Genomic DNA, 26814 nt, shown 5'->3' on the forward strand with positions numbered 1-26814 from the left:
CCAAGACAGTCTTTGATGGTATTAAATTTGCCCCATTCAGGACAAATTATTTGAAAAGGTTTATTGAAACTAAAATTCTTCAGATGATTTATTGAATAAGCCACCTCCCTTGGTCTGTGTAAAAATAATTCGATCCTGAAGAATTTGTTTGGGAATTTAAATTCAGACGACTGGCATCATTGAGGACAAATGGTAGTAGCATCTTTTTCTTGCAGAGCTAGTTGTACAAGTCATTAAACTTGAAATTCTTAAAAGAGAATAACATGTAATCCCAGCACTTTGGGAGGCCGAGACGGGCAGATCACGAGGTCAGGAGATCGAGACCATCCTGGCTAACACGGTGAAACCCCGTCTCTACTAAAAAATACAAAAAACTAGCCGGGTGAGGTGGTGGGCGCCTGTAGTCCCAGCTACTCGGGAGGCTGAGGCAGGAGAATGGCGTGAACCCGGGAGGCGGACCTTGCCGTGAGCTGAGATCCGGCCACTGCACTCCAGCCTGGGCGACAGAGCGAGACTCCGTCTCAAAAAAAAAAAAAAAAGAGAATAACAGTATTAAATTCAAAATGATTTATTAGGAATCACAATAGATTATAAACATTTGACAAATACAGGAGATTGAATTATTTATCTGGGTCTTCTTGGAATATTTTTTTTTTCCATTGGCGTGATTTGGGAACTACTCTTCTTTTTTTTTTTTTTGAGATGAAGTCTTGCTCTGTCTGCCGGGCTGGAGTGCAGTGGCAGATCTTGGCTCACTGCAACCTCCACCTCCTGGGTTCAAGCGATTCTCCTGCCTCAGCCTCCCCAGTAGCTGGGATTACAGGCATGCGCCACCACGCCTGGCTAATTTTTGTATATTTAGTAGAGACAGGGTTTTGCCATGTTGGCCAGGCTGGTCTCGAACTCCTGGCCTCAAGTGATCTGCCTACCTCAGCCTCCCAAAGTGCTGGGATGACAGGAGTGAACCACCACGCCCAGCCTTTGGAAACTGCTTATGATTTTACCTGCCATTAATTTTTTTTTTTTTCTCTTTCACATCTTATATCCAATACCATAGGCCAACCCCTTTCCTTGCCTAGGAACGTTTAATAGGAGGAAAGACTAACGAGTAAACATATAGCTAGGGATGAAGTAGTGTTTTTACACCTACAAGGAAATGTAAGAATATGTCTTCTGAATTATTTATATCAGCAGTCATGGATTGATTGTCATGCTTTTGAAGTACACTATCAAGTACCATATAATTTACTCATCGTTTCCTTAGCAATTTCTTCTCTCTGCACACTTACCATTTTCAAGCTAGTGGAATTCTTGCTAAACATGGCAAAGTAGTTTTTACAGAAATCTGTTCCCTATGGAATTTCTTTTTATGGATCATCCAAGGTTTTTGCCTTTCAGAGTAAAGGACAAGGAGGGTTTTTGTGAATCAGGCCTTACTTAATGTATTTGAACATTCAGGTGCCTTGGAGAGGGTAACGAAAGGGGCAGGGGATGCGGGTTTTGTGCTGTGTCCTCGTCCCCAAAATAAGTCTCAGTTGCTCACAGAGTGACTAGGGTATGAGATCGATATCTTTGATCGAGGCCAACTGGAACATTGAAAACAGAGCATTCAAAGCATTGAAAACAGGCTCTGTGACATTTAAAATACACACAACAAACACAATAGTCATAAATATGCTCCCTTCACTAGATACCACTTCCCTGATGTTGTGCCGAACCTCTATCAATCTTAATGGGGACCGGGTGTTGGTCACTCATGCCTGTAATGCCAGCATTTTGGGAGGCCAAGGCGGGTAGAAGACTTGAGGCCACGAGTTTGAGACCAGTTTGAGACCGGCCAGGCTAACGTGGTAAAACCCCACCTCTATTAAGAAAGAAAAATATTTAAAAATAAACTCTCTGTTCTCTATTAAAAAAAAAAATCTTAAGAAAGAAGACACCAGGTTCAAGAAGCCAAAGAAGAGACCATAAGCCAGCAAAAGGAGACGTAGAGTTTTCTTAGGCTGTTACTACAGGGAAGGGAGTCCAGTGGCAGCAGGCTGGACAAGATACATGCCTTCCTACAGTTCAGTGGCCATGGGCAGCACAGTGTAACTGCATGGCCCAGTGGCAGCAGGCTGGGAAGGAAAACTGCAGCCACCTGCAAATATTACGCAGTTTATATAGCATTTTCACTTAATACCCTCTTTCACTTGACAACCTTCATTTAACACAACACTCAGGGCCTCAATTCCCTGTATGGCCCATGTTCCACAGGACAGGCCAGGGGCTCAGTTGTTTATCATAGACAAGGAGTGTATCTCCAAGTTGGCCACTTCTGGATTCCCTAGTTCAGAGCACACATTGAGGTACATCTGTCATACAGGGTCATTCTCAGGGCATGGTTAAGTTATTGCTTTTAGGAGTGTTTAGCCTACCTGTGCCCATAAAATTAGCAATGATGTTTAGTCCTCACATTTGAATTCTCCAAAAATGATTTGAAAAATGGATTCCTAAGCAAATAGGCACAAATCATTAATCAGTTCTACAGGTTTCTGTGACAAGTGTTGTCTCAGCTTCTGCTGTGATTCTTTTAGATCTCACATTTTATAGGAGAGGTTATCAGACCTGTATTAGTTTGTTTTCACACCGATGATAAAGACATACCTGGGACTGGGATGAAAAAGAGGTTTAGTGGACTTACAGTTCCACATGGCTGAGGAGGCCTCACAATCATGGTGGAAGACAAGGAGGAGCTGGTCATGTCTTACATGGATGGCAGAGGGCAAAGACAGAAAGCCTGTGCAGGGAAACTCCTGTTTTTAAAGCCATCAGATCTTACGAGACTTACAATCACAAGAATAGCACGGAAAAGACCTACCCCCATGATTCAATTATCTCCCAACTGGGTCCCTCCCACAACACATAGGAATTATGGGAACTACAAGATAGGATTTGGGTAGGGACATAGAGTCAAACCATATCAAGACTCCTGCCAGTTAAAAAAAAAAAAAACTGCTTTTATATATGTAGGTATGTATATATGCATGTATTTAGAGACGGGGGTCTTGCTATGTTGGCTAGGCTGGCATGGAACTCCTAGTCTCAAGCGATCCTTCTGCCTCAGCCTCCTCAAGTGCTGGGATTACAGGCATGAGCCACCATACCCAGCCAAAAGTACTACTTTTAAATGCTTTAAATCTCAGCCTAGAGAAAAGTAGGGAGGAAATGCAGACTATTTATGGCAGTTAAGCCCAGATTTCAAAAATTTAATGTCTTTGCTCACCATAGAAATAGGTATTCTATGATGAAAGTGCTTATTTGAACAAATATTTTTGCTAGAATGTATTTTTTTTCCCTAGGGTTTATTATGTACAGTGGGAAAACTTGAAGAAAAAATTTATTTAAATGCCATTTCCCCTCTTTGTGAGATACCACACTATTGTAAGCCATACCCTGCTTTAGACTTGATCTAGTGGTAATGTTGAACTGCTTGTGGTTGCCAGCACATGTCACTGCGGCAGCCGCCGCCCCCCCGGCCACCACCCACCCTTTGCTCTTGCTGCTCCTTCTGCCAGGACAGCTATTGTCAACCACTGCACTTCCTTTGCTGGCTCATTCTTACACCACCCACCACCTTCAAGACTCAGCTCAGGTGTCATCTCCTCCAGGAATTTGGAACCTGTAGTTTGACATAATTTCCCCATTTCCTCTGTTCTCACTGTACCCTGTACAAATCTGTCTGAAACCTTATTGTGTTACTGTGATATTAAAATTCTTTTTCGCCTGTGTCTTCCATTAGCATATACACTCCTTGAAAGCAAATGATTAATAAGATTAATTATATGACCATCTTTTTGTTTTTCTTTTACTGGCCTTTTTGCAGATTTTAGGTTGAGTTAAATAATCCTTAATGGAAAACATGTGCAGCTCTGGGAAATGAACACTATCATTAATTTGTCCATGAAAGAAACAATTTAAATGAAGATTCTATCTAACTTTCAGAGTCTTTAAGCACGCTGTTAATGCTGAGCAAATATGGACTGGAATACCCATTTGAAAAAATGGTCTCATTCCCTGCTTTTGCCCTTGTGTGTGTGTGCACATGTGTGGTGTATGTGCACACAGTTTTCTTCCTTTCTTCCTTCTTCCTAAACTCCATATTATTCTGTTACACTAGACATTTTTCTTCTAATTTTCAAAGGGCAGTTCCTTGTTTATGGTATTTACTGTCACTTTATAGATTTGGTTTCCAAAACTACTCCAAAGGAGACAGTTTATTTCCACTTAGGAACCATGTCTGGAAGCTATATACCTGTCACCCAATGAAGAGTGATGTCTGGGTTATGACCATATGGTCTAAAAATAATCATGATAGTTTATATATATTTATATGATGCTTTGTGTGTCAGGCCATTTGCTGAAAATCGTGTATGTGACAGTTCTAACTGCAATTGTGCCTTTTTATCAATGAGGAAAGAAACTCAGGGAACTTAGTAACTTGCCTAGCATCATATAGGTTTTAAATACAGAGCTGGGATTAAGAACCAAATACCACCAAATTTTAGGATCTGTGTTTTTTTTTTTTTTTTGAGATGGAGTTTCGCTCTTGTTGCCCAGGCTGGAGTGCAGTGGCACAATCTCGGCTCACCGCAACCTCTGCCTACCGGGTTCAAGCAATGTTGCTACCTCAGCCTCATGAGTAGCTGGGATTACAGGCATGCACCACCACACCTGGCTAATTTTGTATTTTTAGTAGAGACAGGGTTTCTCCATGTTGGTCAGGTTAGTCTCGAATTCCCGACCTGAGGTGATCCGCGTGTTTTGGCCTCCCAAAGTGCTGGGATTGCAGACTTGAGCCACCACACCCGGCCCTCCGCCACCCCCAACGAGACAGAGTCTCGCTCTGTCCCCCAGGTTGGAGTGCAGTGACGTGATGTTGGCACACTGCAATCTCCCACCTCCCAGGTTCAAGCGATTCTTCTGCCTCAGCCTCCTGAGTAGCTGGGATTACAGACATGCGTCACCATGCCCAGTTAATTTTTGTACTTTTAGTAGAGGCGGGGTTTCACCATGTTGGCCAGGCTGGTCTCAAACTCCTGACCTCAGGTGATCCACCTGCTTTGGCCTCCCAAAGTGCCAGGATTACAGGTGTGCGCCACCACGCTTGGCTTGTTTTTTTGTTTGTTTGTTTGTTTTTTAATTTTTTAAAAAATGTTTATTTTTGAAATAAAATATGTATAGATTATTAGGATGTTGCAAAGAAATGCACAGGGAGGTTCTGTGCAACCTTCACCTATCTCTGCCAATATTGATATCCTATATAACTACAGAACAAGATCAAAATCAGTAAATAGTTCAGCATTTCATAGTTATGACAACCAGAGGTCATTGATTAATACAGAATTTTAGTGTAACATGACTTTTTAATAAAAAATAGCATTATTTATACTATAAAACCTTTATTTTAATAACTTATTACCAGGAAATATATCGAAAAAGAGCGTGGTTTAGATAGTTGGTTTTTAACCTTTTAGGACATAGACCCATTTTAGAAGACAATGAAATATGAACCTTTTTAGCAAAAAAAAAAAAAAGACATACATGTATACAGAATGTTCATGGTTTCAAAAACATTCCCTATACTCACCCCTCCAAAATATGCTTAGGCTTCAGATTAAAAACTCTGGTTTAGCTGGGCATGATGGTGTGTTCCTAGGGAGGCTGAGGTGGGAGGATCACCTGAACTGAGGAGTTTGAGGCTGTAGTTTGCTTTGCCATGATTATGCCTGTGATTGAATAGCCACTACACTCCAGCCTGAGCAACACAGCCAGATTCTGTCCGCCAAAAACAAAAACAAAAACAAAAAACTTCTAGTATAGAGCAACATTTAAATAAATACATTTACTTAAATCCAGAAACTTGTTAATAATCCTATTTTTTATTATCTTTTTTTATTTATGATTTTATTTATGTATTTATTTATTTATTTATTTTGAGATGGAGTCTCACTCTGTCGCCCAGGCCAGAGTACAGTGGCGTGATCTCGCCTCACTGCAACCTCTGCCTCCTGGGTTCAAGCAATTCTTCTGTCTGCCTCAGCCTCCTGAGTAGCTGGGACTACAGGCACGTGCCACCGTGCCTGGCTAATTTTTTTCTATTTTTAGTAGAGATGGGGTTTCACCATATTGGCCAGGCTGGTCTCAAACTCTTGACCTTGTGATCCACCCACCTCGGCCTCCCAAAGTGCTGGGATTACAGGCATGAGCCACCGTGCCCGGCCTATTTATGATTTTTAATACCTTTTTCCAGTTCTGCTTATAGCAAAGCTCCCTTCTGGCACCCACTCCCAACCTTCTTATTACTCCTTGAATTACTCATTGAAAGTCTCTTGGATTCTCCATAGCTCTTTGTTGCTTAGAGAAAAAAAAAATCCTCTGCTTCCAACATTATTGCCCTTACAAACGTATTTTATCTAGGACTGCTTTCTTGTGCACAAAAGGCCTTTGGTCAATAACTTTTGGTTCTCTTGCCCTTTTCATGTCACCACCATAAACATGGGTATTTTGCGACATGGCTATGGAGTTAGGGGTCAGCCCCAGCAGGAATCACTGATACCCAGCTAGAAGAAGGGAGATAACTGGGACCTCCTGTCAGTTCTGAGCCAGACACTAGCAGCCAGGTAATTTACTTCCACAGCCAGGACTCACCTAGGTAGTGAGTCAACAGAGGCATATAGGTCAAAGCGGCAGTCCAGCAGGAGGATATAGATGTTTAAAAAGCCAGGCTTATGATCTAACCAGAATTACAGGTTACATCTTTATTCTTTTTTTTTTTTTTTTTTTTTTAATTGAGACGGAGTTTCGCTCATTGTCCAGGCTGGAGTGCAATGGCACAATCTTGGCTCACTGCAACCTCCGCCTCCCAGGTTCAAGCGATTCTCCTGCCTCAGCCTCCTGAGTAGCTGGGATTACAGGCACACACCACCACGCCCAGCTAATATTTGTATTTTTAGTAGAGACAGGGTTTCGCCATGTTGGCCAGGCTGGTCTCAAATTCCTGACCTCAGGTGATCTGCCCGGCCCGGCCTCCCAAAGTGCTGGGATTACAGGTATGAACCACTGTGCTCAACCTAGGTCTTTGTTCTGAGGACCATTCCTGCCCTAGTTACAATCTCACGTATGCTTCCTGCTGAGGTAAAGCAGAGAGAAGTATTTTGCTGCCATGGAGTCAGATCCCCCAGTTTTGATAGTCTAGACTCTACAAGGAAGTGGTTACACCTAGAAACGTGTGGGTGGAAAATGAGGGCTGATGCGGACCCTGCATGAGGGACTGGCTGCGTTCTGCTCCAAACTGGCCAAGGTAGAAGAAAGTCACAGTGCTTTCACTGTGTCTATCAGCTGCATGATTTCTTTCTTTTTTGTTTTTTGTTTTTGTTTTTGTTTTTGTTTTGAGACGGAGTCTCACCCTGTTGGCAGGCTGGAGTGCAGTGGCACGATCTCAGCTCACTGCAACCTCCGCCTCCTGGGTTCAAGCAATTCTCCTGCTTCAGCCTTCCAAGTAGCTGGGATTACAGGCATACGCCACCCACCATGCCCAGCTAATTTTTGTATTTTTAGTAGACACGGGGTTTCACTGTGTTGGCCAGGATGGTCTCGATCTCCTGCTTGTGATCCGCCCACCTTGGCCTCCCAAAGTTCTGGGATTACAGGTGTGAGCCACCGCGTCCGGCCCAGCTGCATGATTTCTTTATGGAGATCTTTCTCCAACGAGAAGTTTCACAACTACCAAGTTTTCTGTCTGCTGATGAAAGCCCTGTATTTTCCATACAGTTGATTTTTCTTTCTTTCTTTTTTTTTTTTTTTTTTTTTTTTGAGACAGAGTCTTGCTCTGTCACCCAGGCTGGAGTGCAGTGGCGCAATCTCGGCTCACTGCAACCTCCACCTCCCAGGTTCACGCCATTCTCCTCCCTCAGCCTGTGGAGTAGCTGGGACTACAGGCGCCCGCCACCATGCCCGGCTAATTTTTTTTTTTGTGTGTTTTTAGTAGAGATGGGGTTTCACCGTGTCAGCCAGGATGGTCTCGATCTGCTGACTTTGTGATCCGCCCGCCTCGGCCTCCCAAAGTGCTGGGATTACAGGCATGAGCCACTGCATCTGGCCAACAGTTTGTAAGTTTTAAAGTAAACACCTTTCTGAGTAGTGTGATGAAATATTGCACCCTCCTCTGTCATTCCGCCCAAGATGTGAATCATTCTTCTCCAGTGTATCCATGCTGTCTGCTCTGCCCTCTGGTTGGTCATGTCATAACCTTCTCAGTTATCAGATCAACTATCCCAGTTCCCCTGTGTTTGTGTTCAGGTAACCTTTATTTTACTTAATAATGGCCCCAAAGTATAAGAGTATTGATACTGGCATATTGTTACAATTTTTCTGTGTTTTTTTTTTTTTTTTTTTTTTTTTTTTTTTTGAGATGGAGTCTCACTCTGTCACCCAGACTGGAGTGCAGTGGTGCGATCTCGACTCACTGCAACCTCTGCCTCCCGGGTTCAAGCCATTCTCCTGCCTCAGCCTACTAAGTAGCTGGGACTACAGGCACCCACCACCATGCCCTGCTAATTTTTGTATTTTTACTAGAGCCGGGTTTTCACTTTGTTGGTCAGGCTGGTCTCGAACTCCTGACCTTAGGTTATCCACCTGCCTTAGCCTCCCAAAGTGCTGGGATTACAGGGGTGAGCCACCATGCCTGGCCTGTTACAATTTTTCTATTTTATCATTAGTAATTGTTAATCTCTTACTGTGCCTAATGTATAAACTTTATCGTAGGTATGTATGTGTAGGAAAAAACATAGTATATATAGGGTTTGGTATTATCTAGTATTTCAGGCATCCACTGAGGGTCTTGGAATGTATCCTCTGCAGATAAGGGGGGGCTACTATATATCCTTTTCCTCCTCCTTCTGAATTTGACTATATTTATTTATTTTTGAGACTGAGTCTCGCTGTTTCACCCAGCCTGGAGTGCAGTGGTGTGATCTCGGCTCACTGCAACCTCTGCCTCCCAGGTTCAAGCGATTCTCCTGCCTCAGCTTCCCGAGTAGCTGGGACTACAGGCGCATGCCACCACGCCCGGCTAATTTTTGTATTTTTAATAGAGACGGGGTTTCACCATGTTGGCCAGGCCAGTCTCGAACTCCTGACCTCAGGTGATCCACCCACCTTGGCCTCCCAAAGTACTGGAATTACACCACTTTGGGAGGCCAAGGTGTGAGCCACCATGCCTGGCTGAATTTAACTATATTTAAGAGAAAGACTTAGGCCACAGTTTCTTATTTATTTATTTATTTATTTATTTATTTTTGAGATGGAGTCTTGCTGTGTCGCCAGGGTGGAGTGCAGTGGCATGATCTCAGCTCAGTGCAACCTCTGCCTCCTGGGTTCAAGCTATTCTCCTGCCTCAGCCTCCCGAGTAGCTGGGACTACAGGCGCCCACACCCGGCTAATTTTTGTATTTTTAGTAGAGATGGGGTTTCACCATGTTAGCTAAGATGGTCTTGCTCTTCTGACCTTGTGATCCGTCCACCTCAGCCTCCCAAAGTGCTGGGATTACAGGCGTGAGCCACCACGCCCAGCCGGTTTGCCTCTGTTTTGTAACAGGAATCATGCACATATACACACTTTGCCAGAAAGTATGCTAAATGCCACAAAGAATCTTTAGAACAACCCTAAGTAGGCTGTTTATCCACTGAGGAAAGTCAAGGTCAGAGGAATGAACTAACCTGACTAGTGTCACAGAAGTAGTTAGTGAAGAAAACGCGATTTGATCCCATGTGTTTCATGCTTCTATATTTAAGTGGAGGATTTGCTCCTCAGCCCTGACTTCTCTCAGTACAACATCCTATCCCCGCTTAGAAGGAAATCTGTCTCTGACACACTCTTTTATATTAACTTAATCTATAAGAGACTGACGAACAAATCACAGGAATTCCATTTCACAAAGGGATATGCCATCCAAAGACATAGAATATCTGCTGCTCAGGCCCCCTTCTCCGTGTCACAGTGCTTGGTGAGCATTAAATCAAAGAGGAGAGAATTGGATAACCTTGTGGCGTCTCATATCCAGACTGTAGGCTTGAAGAATTAAACACACCCTGCAGCCCATTGAGGGCTAGAATATTCCTGCCTGACAAATATAGTCTATCTTGGACAGTGTGAGATAAACACTAGTGAAATAGTTCCTCTTTTCAAAGTCATTTTCTGGATTCCAGGTGACTCAGGGCAAATGCCTCCTCATTCATATATGTTATCTTTAGTTGTTCTGCTTTCCAGGGTTATTGTATCTCATAAAAGCACCTCACTCACTCAGCCTGAGGTGCTTTTAGCTGGCATCATTGCTTCATGAGTGTTAAACGGAATATGTTAGAATTCACAAATTCAGGGTGGGTTACTTTCATAATCGATAATCTGATTCTTTGTATGTTGATTTTTTTATGAGATTGTTGCCTCTAGATTCTGAAGAAGTGACTTTCTTAGAACTTGCAACCTTTATTCTCTCAAACTTGGGTAGCATGTAGAATCTCCTCTACTTAAAGACTTTCATAGATATGATTAAGACAAGTTACATAGCTAAAATCTACCACCTATAACAGACATTCATATTGTGACATTTTGTACTTAATCACACAGATTGGCAGGCCATTTCATGCACTTTTCTGGAGAGGAAAACACTCCTTTATACCCTAACCTGTCCAAGCCTCACAAAGAGATAATGGCTGGAAAGATTGCAGGGAGAAATTAACATTTGATTCTTTCTTTAGGTCATAATAGGCTTTCTCCTCTGTTGCTCTAAAATGAATGGATTCATCCTACTCATGGGAGTAGGTTTCTCTGTGCATTAAAAAGCTTTGTAAAGGAGCCAGTTGCACCAAGAGAGAGCCCTGGGATTCTCAAGTAACATGTTTTCAATCAGTAAGTCTTGTTCAAAGACTATAAAAGTTCATCATTTAGCAGTAGGACATGGTGTAGTGGCATGAGTCAGAGGAACTCTGGGCTCTCTTTCTAAATTGGCCATTTTTAGCCTTGTGCAGCTTGCCTACTTTGTGAATTGCTTGTGAAATTGAAATGAGATAATGTGTTTGAAAGTGTTTTGAAAACTGTAAAATGCTATACAAATGTAAGTTGTTACGTCGGAACAAAGCAGTGGGCAGTCAGTGAAAAAGGAATCAGTTGAAAGCAATTGGTGCATATACTTTTTCAAGAACCAAACATTAAGTGCTGATGTTTCTTGAGCACTTACCATGTGCCAGGCACAGTTAAAATGTTTTACATGTATTGTCTAAACCTTCCAGTACCTTAATAATGTAGATATTATTTATTGTCCCCATTTTACAGATGAGAAACACTGAGGCACATAAAAGTGAAGCATCCTGCCTATAGTGATACACCTAGTAAGCAATGAGATAAAGCTGGGATTCAAATCCAGGCAGTGTGGTTCTGGAGCCCAGACTCTTTTTTTTTTTTTTTGGAAATGGGGTCTTACTATATCGCCCAGGCTGAACTCAAACTCCTGGGTTCAAGTGATCCTCCTGCTTCGGCTTCCCAAGTAGTGGGGACAGCAGGCATACCCCATTGTGCCCAGCCAGACTCTTTAAATACTACACTGTTGGCAGCATTATCATTTGTTTTAGTCTATTTGGGCTGCTATAACAAAATACCTTTAGGTAAAGTGTGATGGCTTATGCCCGTAATCTCAACACTTTGGGAGGCTGAGGCAGGAGGATGACCTGAGGCCAGGCAATCAAGACCAGACTGGGCAACATAACACGTAATTTACACACACACACACACACACACACACACACAAGCTGGGCATGGTAGTGCACACCTGTGGTCCCAGCTACTCAGGAGGCTGAGAAGTCGAGGCTGCAATGAGCCGTAATTGCACCATTGCACTCCATCCAGGTGACAAAGCAAGAACCTGTCTCAAACAACAACAACAACAAAACCACCCTTCGACTGGGTAACTTATAAACAACAGAAACTTACTGCTTATAGTTCTAAAGGCTGAGAAGTTCAAGATCGAAGTGCCAGCCCTAGTGAGGGCTTGCTCTGCTTCGAAGATGGTGCCTTCTTGCCGTGTTCGCACATGGTGAAAGGGGCAAAAGCACAAAAGAGACTAATGAACTCCCTCAATCCCCTTTTATAAGGGCACAAATTCCATTCATGAAGGTGAGGCTCTCATGACCTAGTTGCCACCTGAAAGTCCCACCCACCTTTTAATACTTCTGCATTGGAGATTAAGTTTCAACATGAATTTTGGAGGGGCACAAACATTCAAATCATAGCATCATCCTTCACTGAATTAGTGATGGGGCCAAGACATTTGTTATGCATGCCTTAAAAGTTTAAAAACATTGTGAGTAAAGATACTTTCCAAGAAAAATGCGTTTCCCTTAAGGACTTGGATTTTACTCCCTTCCAATACTTGGTCTTCATAAACCTTATTTATGTGGGGTGTGTGACCCCTAAACATGCATGTAGTCATCTCTTTTTTTTTTTGAGACAGAGTCTCACTCTGTTGCCCAGGCGGGAGTGAAGTGGCATGATCTCAGCTTACCACAACCTCCGCCTCCTGGGTTCAAGCGATTCTCCTGCCTCAGCCTCCTGAGTAGCTGGGACTACAGGTGCACACCACCGTGCCTGGCTAATTTTTGTATTTTTAGTAGAGACGGGGTTTCACTATGTTGGCCAGGCTGGTCTTGAACTCCTGACCTTGTGATCCGCCCACCCCGGCCTTCCAAAGTGCTGGGGTTACAGGCGTGAACCACTGTGCCCAGCCGTATGTAGTCATCTCTTATACACCTACTTCATGAGCAAAAGTGGTGATAATGAACTTGGTTGATCTTTTAGTATTCAGTAAAGTTGAGAATGGTCAAATGAAAAGGTGTAGAGGAAAAGTTTTATAAATTCAAATGTCTTATCTTATTCGAATACTTATCTAAGTATTTTATGCTGAAGTTTATAATAAAAATCAGGAATCAGATAATACAATTCTAGCAATTTTACTCTTAAAAATTCACCTGCGAATGGTGATTGGGACTGATTCATTTACTTTGATTTTTCACAGTGTTTTGATAAAGGTTTACATTAAAGGCCTTGGGGTGATAATGTGATAAGAATGTCAAAGGAAGAGCTGGCCAGGGTGATGTGAGAAAACCAGTGGTAAGAAAAGAAATGGAAGTAATAGGTAAGGACCAGATCAGGTAGGCCTTATAGGCCATGGTAAGGACCTGAGATTTTGTGTTGCCTTTTAAAGGTTTTGGGATCATCTCAATTTTAACTATGAAAGATCTGGCTGCTGTGAGGGGAATAGACTGTAGTGGAATAAGAGTGGAAGCATTGAGGCCAAGTAGAAAGCTACTGCAATAGGCAATGGTGGCCTGGACTACTATAGTAGCAGTAACAGTGATACAAAGTATTTAATCCAGAATAAATATTGAAGGTAGAGGGAACAGAAATGTATTGACAATTTGGCAAGGTGGGTGGATCACTTGAGGTCAGGAGTTCAAGACCAACCTAGCCAATATGGTGAAACCTCATCTCTACTAAAAGTAGAAAAATTAGATGGGCGTGGTAGCGCATGCCTGTAGTTCTAGCCACTTGGGAGGCCAAGGCAGGAGAATGGCTTGAACCCGGGAGGTGGAGGTTGCAGTCAGCCCAGATCATGCCATTGCACTCTGGCCTGGATGACAGAGCGAGACTCCATCTCAAAAAGAAATTTATTGACAATTGACTGTCAGTAAATTGGTGTGAGAAAAAGAGATTTTTGGCCTGAGCCACTGAATGAATACAGTTCATACTGGTCTCCCTGCCTAGTCTATAGGAGGTGGGCATTGCTTCATGGAGGCTATGTTGAGAGGCAGGGAGATTAGGAGGCCACTGCAGTCTTCCTGGGAAGATGAAGGGGCCTGAACCTGGGCAGAGGCTATTTGTATAGAGAGACGTTTATGAGGTAAAAATCGCCAGTTGGAATAGGTTAGAGATATTTGCTTAACATTGAAGATCGCTGAATCTTTTTTCCCATTAACTCCACTTATTGGTGTCTACTCAAGAGCAGGGTTACCTGAGGGCTGTTTCTGTGTAGCCCTAGAGCTAAACTAAAAATGTTTCTTAAATTTTTTTTTTTTTTTTTTTTTTTTTTTTTTTTTTTTTTGAGACGGAGCCTCGCTCTGTCGCCCAGGCTGGAGTGCAGTGGCCGGATCTCAGCTCACTGCAAGCTCTGCCTCCCGGGTTTACGCCATTCTCCTGCCTCAGCCTCCCGAGTAGCTGGGACTACAAGCGCCCACCACCACGCCCGGCTAGTTTTTTTGTATTTTTTTTAGTAGAGACGGGGTTTCACTGGGTTAGCCAGGATGGTCTCGATCTCCTGACCTTGTGATCCGCCCGTCTCGGCCTCCCAAAGTGCCGGGATTACAGGCTTGAGCCACCGCGCCCGGCCTCTTAAATTTTTAAAGGATGAGAGAGAGAGAGGAATATGCAACAGAAACCATACGTGGTACTCAAAACCAAAAATATTTACTATCTAATCCTTCCCTTATCAAACCGTTTGCCTACCTCTGCCCTAGATCAGTGGTGTTTGTTTGTTTGAGACGGAGTTTTCGCTCTTGTTGCCCAGGCTGGAGTGCAATAGGGCGATCTCGGCTCACCGCAACCTCCGCCTCCTGGGTTCAAGCGATTCTCCTGCCTCAGCCTCTCGAGTAGCTGGGATTACAGGCATGCACCACCACGCCCGGTTAATTTTGTATTTTCAGTAGAGACGCGCTTTCTCCATGTTGGTCAGGCTGGTCTCAAACTCCCCACCGCAGATGATCTGCACTCCCCCCCACCAGGCCTCCCAAAGTGCTAGGATGACAGGCGTGAGCCGCCGCGCCCGGCCTAGATCAGTGGTTTTTAAAGTGTGACTCCTAGAGCAGCTGTAGCACCATCAGCTGAGAACTTGTTAGAAGTACAAAATCTCGGGCCTCTGTTGAATCAGAAACTTAGGGAGTGGGGCCCAACAATCTGTTTTAACAAGCCCTACAGGTGATTTCGGTGCACACTAAGGTCTGAGAACCTGCTCTAGAGAAAGTTTTGCACCTCTGCAGCATGATACATGGTGAACAATATTTACAATAGCATTGCATGGAAGGGCTCCAAACCGGAAACACTTGCTTAGTCAGCACTAGGGCAGATAAGTAAATTGCGGCAATTACTAGTACAATGGGAGTATTCTATAGTTTGCCTAAGGGTATGGACTGTGGAGGCAGATTGCCTGTGTTTGCATCCCAGCTCCAGTGAATAGTAGCCGTGTAGTCCTGGGTAAATTACTTGACCTCGCCACGCCTCAGTTTCCTCATCTGTAAAATCGGCATAAAAATAGCAACTACTGGCCGGGTGCGGTGGCTCACGCCTGTAATCTCAGCACTTTGGGAGGCCGAGGCGGGCGGATCACGAGGTCAGGTGTGTTGCGGACCAGCCTGGCCAACATAGTGAAACCTCGTCTACTAAAAATATAAAAATTAGCTGGGTGTGGTGGCACGCGCCTGTAGTCCCAGCTACTAGGGAGGCTGAGGCAGGAGAATCACTTCAACTCGGCAGGTGGAGGTTGCAGTGAGCTGAGACCATGCCATTGCACTCCAGCCTGGGCCTCAGAGAGAGACTCCATCTAAAAAACAAAAAAAGGAACTAGTTCACAGGGTTACTGTGAGCCTTAGAAGGCTGTGTAATTACAAGAATGCCTGGTATATAAGTCCAGTATATTAAAAGACAGCCAGCATGTATTTTGATGCTTTAAGGAAAAACATCAGGTTCATTTCATTGAAGTGATGGTCTGCCCAAATATTTTGCATGTAACAATATCTTTAAGCAGTCTAAAGGTAAAGATATTGTAGACTTTGGAGGCCCTAATGTTGGCATTGCCTCTGCCAATATTTAAGGTATTTGACATATTGTCTTCACGTGCCAAATACCTTAAAAATGCCCTTATAGGACTGCGAAGAAAACTGATGAAATGTATATGCCTGCGTCCACCATGTTTAGTTCGAAAGCATTCATTAATGTATTTTTTCCTTTCCATTTTTTTGAACATTTTCTCAGTCTTTGATTCCAAAATTCCTGTGCTATCTCGGTATTCTCTGAAAACACTGCCAGACCTAAGATGCAAAGTGTCTTCCTTGACTACAAGATTTGGCTTGGCTTTTTCCATGAAACAAGGTCACCAGTGTCTCACCCTGGGGGCAAGTCTGGGCTTAGAGCTAGAATAGGACTGTAATCCTGATATTTCAGGCCTTTTAGCTTTAGCATGTAAAATGCTTTAGTATGTATTGATATTTAGCCATGCCTAAATTCGTAACAAGCACACAAAGAAATAGTCTTTTCCCCCTCTGTAAAGCCCACGTCACATTCTTCCTTTACTGCAGGGCCTCTTGGTGGGTCTTAAAACCTAGGATGGGTTAAATAAACAATGTAGGTGAGTTTAGTGTGCCAACAGCTGAAATCACCGGCTGCATTTTAAGCTCGTCTACAGCAGCAACCTGCAGACACCTAGTTCAGAGAGATTACTGAATTCCCTCCTTCCCATTAATAAAAGGGACCAGAATATCAGTCTACAAAAGACACTGCGTTGCTGCGAACCAGCTCTCGCTTGCGCGATCAGGAAGAAGGGCGGCAAGGCTGGAGCCTCGGGGCAGGAGAAAGGCAGGCTGCTTGTGACGTCAAATCAGCGGACTCTTATCTTGGCTTTAGGCCGGTTCCGGTTCCCCGGCTTTCCGGGCGCGAGCGTGTGCGAGCGTGTGCGAGCGCGGCAGCGTACTGCGCGTGCTCCGCAGAGGGACACGGGAAGGTTGGGTCCGGTTCGGGAGGAGATGCGTGATTGGCTGACGCTGTGCTCGGGGGTTCCCTGGCCCTTTCGGCAGGGGTAAAACAATAAGAGGGGGCGGCGGCAAAGGGGGCGGGACGTCCCTGGTCCTTGTCGTTCGTCGCAGCGCCTGGCGCCCGGGAAGAGGTGGTTGTGAAGCAGACGAACTCGCAGCTCTCCGGCTTCCGAGTTGTTGGAGGAAGGGGGCGGCGAGCAAAAAGAACCCGCCGCACCCGGTCCTCAGCGACTCTTCTGACCTCCGCGCGACGTACCCGCCGGCGCCGTTGGCTGGAGGTGTGTACGGGGGCCGGGAGGGGAGGTCGGTGTGGTGGTCGGAAAGGGACATTTTCTTCTCACTCCGCGGCGCGAGGTAATCGTCCGGTGTGTGAGCCCGGGAGCCAGAGGTGTAGCGGCAAAGACATTGTTCTTGCCCGGTCCCTACGCTGCCGTGTGTGCGTGAGAGAAGACCAGTCTTTCCTCTAGGTGAGGGGTGGGAGGCCGCCTGGGAAGGGAGGTGACCCGCGAGCGTCTTGCGTGCAGAGGGCTCCGAGGGCACAGGTGGGGTTGAGGTTTGTTGAGTATGAGGTGGCGAAGTAGGGGGGCACGCAGCAGTTCCCGAAGGCGAGCTGATGGAAGCTTAATACAGGAAGTGTGGGAGTAGGCTTTCTGGAGGGGATGTTTTAGAGTCGGTAGCCCACCGTTCCTGTTGCCGAATCGTTTTCGGCTCTTATTCCCTGTTCCTTCGGAGTGGGGAGGCCGTCGCCGCCCCGCCCGTGGGGGAGGGGAAAAGAGGTTTTGTCGGCAGAGGCAGAAGCGACGCAGATGCGAAAGTAGCGGCCTCCGGGCACCATTTCTGTGCACGGAAACAGAATCCGGGTTTGAAGGCAGCCGCCGCTTGGCTTACCCAGTACCTAGTGTTCCGTAGTCTGTGACCAACCCCCTCCTCCCCTCCACCTCGGGTTTAATCCGAACGTGTTCGGATACTGGAACTGTAACGTGCGCCTTCTTCGTCCCCCTCTCATGCAGACGATCCCTTATTGACCCGGGAATGACTTTTGAGGGATGGGTTCCCGCTTTTTTGGGGGTGGGGGGACAGAAAGGAACATAAACTTTCCTAGATTGTGTTGATATTGTTTGTGGAATCTGATAGAATTTTCCCTGCGTCTGTAAAAGCAGATTTCTTAAGATGGCCCTGTGCCGCTTTGGGGCGAATATAGATTTTCGTCTACAATTTCCTGCATAGAACAATTTTTTTCCCCAAGACATACTTAATGTTGTAACGGATTTGGGGGAGGGGGGAGAGTGCCTTTTCCTTCCTAACAACAACAACAAAAAAGGCACGTGCACTTTTAGCTGGAATAGTAAAGTTGTCCTTTTCTTCCCCTATGATTGTTGTGGGATATTAACTTGGATTAATATACTGTGGTTTAAGGTTCAAGGCTCCGTACCTTGTTCTAGTCTTTCAAACGTTAGCGTTGCAGGTACCTGGATCTAGGAACCATTAACTGCCGTTAAGAGAGCCCTGGTGTACTAGAGTGGGAGATGATGGCAATTAATCTCCAGCTCCATATTTGGCAGTTAATATAGCCTTAGGCATGTGAACAAAGTTTCTAAGTAAACTTTTGGCCCTGTTGGGATCCAGTGGTCCTTTTGATAATCCAAGATTCATGGTCTTAGGAGATACACGGTAGGATCAGTTTGAACCTCTTAGGATTGAATTACCGTTTCTTTAGCAGTAGTTACATTTTTCTTAAATTTTTAAGATTACTCATATGGGCCTTTATGTTATGATTTAATCTTTACAAACTAACTCTGAAAAGCAGTCAAGGAATTGTAGGAATAATAAGGACCTAGAATGAATTGCTTACTAAGAGCTGTCATGGTTCAGATTGATATTCAGGGTCGAAATATTAGTAATAGTGAAAAAACATCAAGAGTGAGCCAGAATGCTTGTGGGATGGATGGGGATAAAAATTAGAAGATAAAGAAGAAAACACGTTATTTGATAATTTCGTGGAGTAATAACTAACTTAACTGTTCAGTTAGCAGCTAAGCAGTTGATTTGTCAGCAGGCAACTCCTGGTTTGAAGAAAGTGTTGGCACTGTCTCTTTAAATTCTGAAAACTTCCCTTCCTTATCCTGCGAAATTATCACTGTTTATTACCCATAATTAGGATTGAACATTTTCCCCCTAGATTGCTTTAAAGAGACTTTCCACATATTTTGAGTGAATATAGAGACAGTGAATGACTCCTTTTCAGTGTTGATTTTGAAAGGCACAAACTAAAGTGTTGCGTCTGGACTTAAATTCAGTAGAATTTAATGGACAAACATGACCTAGTTACTCTCCACTGGTAGACACTTGTTTAATATCCAATAGAATAAATTGGTCCAACTCCCTGGCCTACCTTCAGAAGCAATAGAATTAGTTTCTTGACTGTTGTGTTTCCACTTACTTTTATCTTCTAATTTCCAAGTATTTTACCCTATCTTGAAACCATAGGTATATTGAAAATGATTCTTGGATTTTCTGTTACTGCCCTGCCGTATTCCTTTTCACTCTTCTCAACAGTTTCACGTGAGCTAACAATTGCTTGTTTAAAATTAATTTTTTGTATTGTTGGAAGAGCTGGCTGCTCTTCCAAAGCGGTTGTTCCTAACCAAAGTGTAATGAAAACATCACTAGAGTCAGGAGACCTGATTTCGAGTCTTCTTTCTTTTTACTGTAACTGAGGGACCCCAAACACCTTTCCTTAGGCTCTCTAAACATCCTTTTCTGTAAATAAAGATAATGCCGTATCTATTCCAGTATTAATATGTTCCAGTATTAATATGCATTTAGCTGTTGCAAATGGATATAGTCCATGGTTCAATTAAAATAAATAAACCTGACTAGTTTGAGCCCAGCTATGAATGAGGGACTCCAGATGGGAAAGGGGTAAGTATCCTATAGTGGAGATAAGCTGTGTTTTAGCACCCACATAACCTTTGGTAACACGATGTGGTAAAGAGAACTGCATCCTACTACTAGAGGTCTTACTCTTTTTATAATAACTAATATCAAGTACTTACAACTCAGGCTCACTGGAACCTCCGCCCCGTGGGTTCAAGTGATTCTCCTGCTTCAGCCTCCCCAGTAGCTGGGATTACAGGCGCCTGCCACCACACCCAGCTAACTTTTTTCTACTTTTAGTAGAGATGGGTTTCTCCATGTTGGTCAGGCTGGTCTCGAACTTCTGACCTCAGGTGATCCACCCATCAGCCTCCCAAAGTGCTAGAATTACAGGCATGAGCCACCGTGCCCGGCCTCTTTTTCCTTTTGTAGTTTCTGGTACATACATAGTAGTCATAAAATAAATGTTGAATTTATTTTGTCTAACCCATTGACTCAGCTTGTGGATGGGAATGAATGAAGTAAGACAAAGGCCCAGAGAATGAAATTGCAGAGAATAATAACAGGTAATTAAAATATTTGTATAGAATTTGATACAGGAATGAGAAAGTATATAGTAGGAGATAAATTTGAAAGGTTGGTTATGACATTGAATGTCAGACTGGATTTCTGTGCAGGGCCTTACATGCCAAACTGAATGCAGTTTTACTCTGTACAATGTATACTACACATGATACAAGGGCTTGAACGACTTTTGAAGAATAACTAAAAGGTCTGAACAGTGGGAGTGTAAAGGAGGGCACAAATTCCAGCTTCTGAGTTGTAAGGATTTCACAGTTTAAGTGGCAAAGCTAAAGGAGGGGGAGAAAATCATGACTGAGCTTTCAGGTTGAGAAGATTATAACATGACACTTTCAACAGAAATAAGGAAATAGCTTTCTTTGGTGCATATGTGTGTTGGGACATATGTAGGTCATGTCTAGGTATTCAGTATGTGGTGATGAATGTAAAATTTGAACATATGGTATAGACTAGATACACGTTTAGGTAGACATGAGACCGGAAGCCGAAATTGCCAGGTTAGAAGACAGAACCTTGAGAACTTCTGTGTTTTGATGAGAAGGAAAATTTGCCTTATAGAACTCTGGAAGAGTTCAGGAGGAGGTAGTCAACATTGATAATGCAGATGGGTGGAGGACTGAGAAGTCATTCGATTGTTGAGAAGAATTGTGATGTTTCCAGAGAATTGCATTCATGGGAGAGCTGAGTTATAATATTTGAGAGGGGAATAGAAGATGAAGACAGGTGTACAATTAGTAACTTAGGGCAGAGTATGATCAATAAACTGCCATGATAAAGGCCAAAAGTACTTTAAGAGTTAATAGCAAAGAGTTATATTCTGTTGAGGAATTCAGTGGGAGTAGAAAGATTTTCAAGGGGACAGGATTTCCGCTGGGCCCAGATAAATGCATAGGGTTTCAGTCATTGCAGATAGGAAGGTGTGGGATGAGTATTGGAGAAGTCAAAAGTCCTGCTTCTTGTTAACAGACTTTTAGGATCTTAGTGTTGGAATGGCCTAATTATACTTTTTTGGATGTATGAACTCCCTTACTATGTTTGTGCCAAATCATTCAGTTAGTCTCTGGAATACCTGTAGTGACTGACTACTTGTTAAGTAGCTCTATTTGACATTTGGACAACTCATGTTATTTTTGAGTTATGTTGAACCCAAATCTACCTTCTTATAATTTCCATTCACTATATTCCATTAGAATTTTCAGCTTTTTTTTTTTTTTTTTTTTTGAGACGGAGTCTCGCTCTGCCGCCCAGGCTGGAGTGCTGTGGCCAGATCTCAGCTCACTGCAAGCTCCGCCTCCCGGGTTCAGGCCATTCTCCTGCCTCAGCCTCCCGAGTAGCTGGGACTACAGGCGCCCGCCACCTCGCCCAGCTAATTTTTTTGTATTTTTTTAGTAGAGACGGGGTTTCACCGTGTTAGGCAGGATGGTCTCGATCTCCTGACCTCGTGATCCGCCCGTCTCGGCCTCCCAAACTGCTGGGATTACAGGCTTGAGCCACCGCGCCCGGCCAATTTTCAGCTCATTTTAGATATTACATCTAAATTAATGTAGCCTGAGATTGATTGTTTGGAGACAGCCCCGTTATACTAGTGATTCACTGAACTTTAAATGGTAAACAAAAAACCTGAATGTTTCTTACCTAAAAGGTGACATTTTAATCAAAGTTTGAGGAAAGGAGAGTGATAACTTTGGTTTTTTTTTTTTTCCCGTTATTTTGAAACTGAGGAAATATAAATACATTGTAGGATAATGAAGCTTAATGTGACTTTCTTTTCTAATCTGAATGTATGTCTACCAGTTCTCCACTCCCTCTCATTGTATATTATTTACAATGTTCCACTTCCTCTCAATGTGTATTATTAACAGATTCAGAAAATACGGTGACAAATAAAGAGCAATTTTCTGTGAGAGCTGACGTACATGTGCTTCAGGAATTAGTCTAGGCAAATGCAGAGGAAACGTTTTAAGAAACAGGAATGAATAAAATATTCTGATGAAGATTCACAGGGATTTTAGGTGCAGTAGGCAGGGTTGGAGAGTAGAATGCCTCTAACCTATACTGGATAATGTTTTTGGGGTTTTTTTTTTTGAGACAGTTTCACTCTTACTGCCCAGGCTGAAGTGCAATGGTGTGATCTCCGCTCACTGCAACCTTTGCCTCTGGGTTCAAGCAATTCTACTGCCTCCGCCTCCTGAGTAACTGGGACTACAGGCGTGTGCCACCATGGCTGGCTAATTTTTTGTATTTTTAGTAGAGACGAGGTTTCACTGTGTTAACCAGGATGATCTCGATCTCCTTACCTCGTGATCCGCCTGCCTTGGCCTCCCAAAGTGCTGGGAAGTAGGCATGAGCCACTGTACCTGGGCTTAGATTATGTTTTCATTTGAACAAGTAAAAGACGGATATGTTCATGAGAGAGCTTTGTCTGTGTATAGAGCTAATGTAACAGAGAAAATCTTACATTGTGCATTCCTGTGTGAGACTCTCCACATTTTCAGGTGTCACTGGAACAAGTGGGGTGTGATACATTGTATTTAACTTTTTCTAAAAAGATTGGTAGGTGAGGCTAACAACCACCTTATTGAAGAGGTGATTATCTTTGAAGTTGCTGATCTAACAACTTTCTGAGGATTTCTTTTTGTGTATAAGTATCCTTTAATGTTGGGTATCTTTTTTTTTTTTTAAACAGGGTCTCACTCCTGTTACCCAGGTTTGAGTGCGGTGGTGCCATCTTGGCTTGCTGCAGCCTCGACTTCCCGGGCTCAGGCATTCCTCCCACCTTAGCTTCCCGAGTAGCTGGAGCTACACTTGTGCACTACCATGCCTGGCTAATTTTTTGTAATTTTTAGTAGAGACGGGGTTTTGCCATGTTGCCTGGCCTGGTCTCAAACACCTGAGCTCAAGCGATTCACCCACATTGACCTCCCAAAATATTGGGGTTACAGGTGTGAACCACTGCACCAGGCCTCCTTGGCTATCTTTATAGAACTGTGTAGTCTTGTAGGCTTGACGAGGGATTGCTTCTCAATTTGTAAATTAGGAAATCGAGATCCAGTAAGGTCATGACTTTTTCATGGCCATAGATAGATAAGATAGTCGAAACCTTTTACTCACTCCCATGTTCAGAATTTTGTTTCATTTTGTTAACTTTTTTTAAGAAATGGAAGGTCCCAGATCTAGAAATGGATTACCTGTAAGGTGCTTTGCTATGAAGAATAAAAATGGCACAGTTCTTTCTTTTTGTAATCACTTTTATTCTGAATGTGTAATTTGACTTTTTTCCTTTTTCTCAACCTTCTTACATACACTGACGGCACATGAATTATAAACGCGAACTTTATATTACTTATTCAGTTTTCATAGTCTTATTTTCTGTAACTATCCAAACGTTTGATGGTTGATCTCTAGTAATCATTTTCTGGTTGATTTCTATCAATTATGTTTTGGCTCTCTAAATTCTGAGTCGCTTCCAATCGGAGTTAATGGTTAAAGAAGTAATGATGTAATTAGTTGAAACACTGTTCTCTCAGTAAGTCTTAATTTTGTTTTACCATTCCTGTGGGAGCCTCCTCTGCACCCTAAAAGCTCGGCTTTCTATATAACCTGTTATATATGCCTGTTTGTTTAGATTTTACCAGATTAACATTGCCTTACTTGTATACCATTTGAAGTTAACTTTTCAAGTTACTGCCTTCCAATAGTTCTAATAAGTATTAATTTATTGAGTATCGATAAATCAAATATTCTACTGCGCTTCCCTGTCTCTCTGTTCTAAATTGATGATATCTTGGCCATTATACTTCATTGACCATGTAGATAGTGGGCAAATTGAAGCTTTTTTTGAACCTTGTTACACCAAATCTTTAGAGCATTTTGACCTGTGATACTGGTATGTGTATTCTGTACCATTTTATTTTGGTTTGAGAAACAAATATGTAAGTGACAAAAATGATAGATCAGTATGTACTCTATGAATGTGGTGGGAAATTTGGGATAAATGACAACAGTGTTCCTGTAGAAAATCCGGAAATAGGCCGGGCGCGGTGGCTCAAGCCTGTAATCCCAGCACTTTGGGAGGCCGAGACGGGTGGATCACAAGGTCAGGAGATCGAGACCATCCTGGCTAACATGGTGAAACTCCGTCTCTACTAAAAAATACAAAAAAAAACTAGCTGGGCGAGGTGGCGGGCGCCTGTAGTCCCAGCTACTTGGGAGGCTGAGGCGAGAGAATGGCGTGAACCCGGGAGGCAGCGGAGCTTGCAGTGAGCTGAGATCTGGCCACTGCACTCCAGCCCAGGCGACACAGCGAGACTCCGTCTCAAAAAAAAAAAAAAAAGAAAATCCGGAAATATAGAGAGAAGAAAACAATAATCCCCAAACCTGGAAATTCCTAATAGTATTTCTGTCACTGTCAATTTAAAGAAAACTATTTTGTGCATAGTTATTTTGTCCAGAGAGTAATGTAGTGTTTTCCCATGTGTTAGTATTATTTTACTATCAATTTTTATGGTGTTAAAATACATATAATTTCCATGTTTTAGTTACCTTGTTAAATTTTACTTGGTAAGTCTACTGTTCTTTACCCACCCTCATTATTCAAAATAAAAATGTTAAGTTGCTTAGGTGTGTGTGTGTGTGTGTGTGTGTGTGTGTGTGTGTTTGAGATAGGTCTCGTTCTGCCAGCCAGGCTGCAGTGCAGTATCCCGATCAAAGCTCACTGCACCCAAGACCTCCTGGGCTCAAGCAGTCCTCCCAAGTAGCTGGGACCACAAGTGTGCACCACCGTACCTGGCTAATTTTAGATGGGGTTTTGCCTTGTTGCCCAGGCTGGTCTCCTAAGCTCAAGCAGTCTGCCCACTTCGACCTCCCAAAGTGCTAGGATTACAGGCATGAGCCACAGCCCAGTGCTTTGTTACTTTAAATGTAGCAGCATATGAGTCCTTTTTGCATTAGGGTTGTTACCCTTATTGGGAGTTTTCAGTTTTCTGGAATATCAGTGGCACCTGAAATGGCAGTTTTTGGATCTGCTCTTTGTGAATTAACTATTTTTGAAAGCAAGTGAAGCATTATGGAAAATTTTAAACAGATTCGGGGATTTTTGTAAATCAAGTTTGAGAGTTTCAGAAAGACAGAGGAGGGATAGTTAGTTGGAAAGGAAGAAACAAGGAACCTAAAAACATAATGTAAAAGTTGAATTGTGAGTCACTAGAATTATATAAAGCTACACTCTTTATTTGTAAGCTCTACTATAGTTGGTATTTGATTTTTATTGAAAATAGCATCACAATTTTAATAACTGTGATGCAGGACTGTCTCTGAAATTGTTTTAGTTATTTAAAGTAAACATACATGGAAATTTGTTTTTTATTTTCAATTTTTTGTATAGAGATGGGATCTCTGTTGGCCAGGCTGGTCTTGAATTCCTGGCCTGGAACTTTCCTCCCACCTCTGCCTCCCAAAGTGCTGGGATTACAGGTGTGAGCCACTGTGCAAGCCTGCAGTGTTTTCTTGTCTTTGTTTGTTTGTTTGTTTTGAGATAGTCTCGCTCTGTTGCCCAGGCTGGAGTGCAGTAGTGTGACCTCAGCTCATTGCAACCTTTTGTCCCCCAGGTTAAAGTGATTCTTGTGCCTCAGCCTCCTGAGTAGCTGAGATTACAGGTGTGTGCCACCATGCTCAGCTAATTTTTTTTATTTTTAGTAGAGACGGGGTTTCACTATCTTGGTCATGCTGGCCCCGAACTCCTGACCTCAAATGATCCCCCTGGCTCAACTTGAAGTTTAAGCAGGAATTAATCAATCAGTTTATTTATTGAGATGGAGCCTCACTGTGTTGCCCAGGCTGGAGTGCAGAGGCACGATCTTGGCCCACTACAACTTCTGCCTCCTGGGATCAAGCGATTCTCTTGCCTCAGCTTCCCAAGTAGCTGGGACTACAGGCGCCGACCACCACGCCTGGCTAATTTTTGTATTTTAATAGAGACAGGGTTTTACCATTTTGGCGAGACTGGTCTCAAACTTCTGACCTCAGGCAATCTGCCCACCTTGGCTTCCTAAAATGCTGGGATTACAGGTGGGAGCCACTGTACCTGGCTAAGCAGGAATTTAAACTGCATCCTGATTTACCCAATAGATACACACTTAGCTATTGTGATTTTTTTTGTTTTTTGTTTGTTTGTTTGTTTGTTTTAGTACTTTTAAGTGTAATAGGTATTTTTAAAATAAAACAGGTGGACTTTTGAAAATAAAACAGGTGGCTGGGCACGGTGGCTCACACCTCTAATCCCAGCACTTTGGGAGGCTGAGGCGGGTGGATCACAAGGTCAGGAGTTCAAGACCAGTCTGGCTAACATGGTGAAACCCCATCTCTACTAATAATACAAAAATTAGCCACGTGTGGTGGCACGTGCCTGTGGTCTCAGCTACTTGGGAGGCTGAGGCAAGAGAATTACTTGAACCCGGGAGGCAGAGGT

General features: G+C 43.3%; 1 protein-coding gene across 3 annotated transcripts in view; it reads left to right on the forward strand.

Annotated features, from left to right (window-relative positions):
• The first annotated feature begins 16781 nt into the window (after nt 1-16781).
• G3BP2 (G3BP stress granule assembly factor 2) overlaps nt 16782-26814 on the forward strand; it is a 30292-nt gene continuing 20259 nt past the window's right edge. For 2 of the 3 annotated variants that reach the window (XM_010377109.2, XM_010377112.2), the window contains exon 1: nt 16782-17167. The gene's annotated coding sequence lies outside the window, so the exon portion shown is untranslated. The other variant, XM_010377110.1, reaches the window with a different exon arrangement.

Source organism: Rhinopithecus roxellana, chromosome 2, assembly GCF_007565055.1.
Source record: "Rhinopithecus roxellana isolate Shanxi Qingling chromosome 2, ASM756505v1, whole genome shotgun sequence".
Lineage (NCBI taxonomy): Eukaryota > Metazoa > Chordata > Mammalia > Primates > Cercopithecidae > Rhinopithecus > Rhinopithecus roxellana.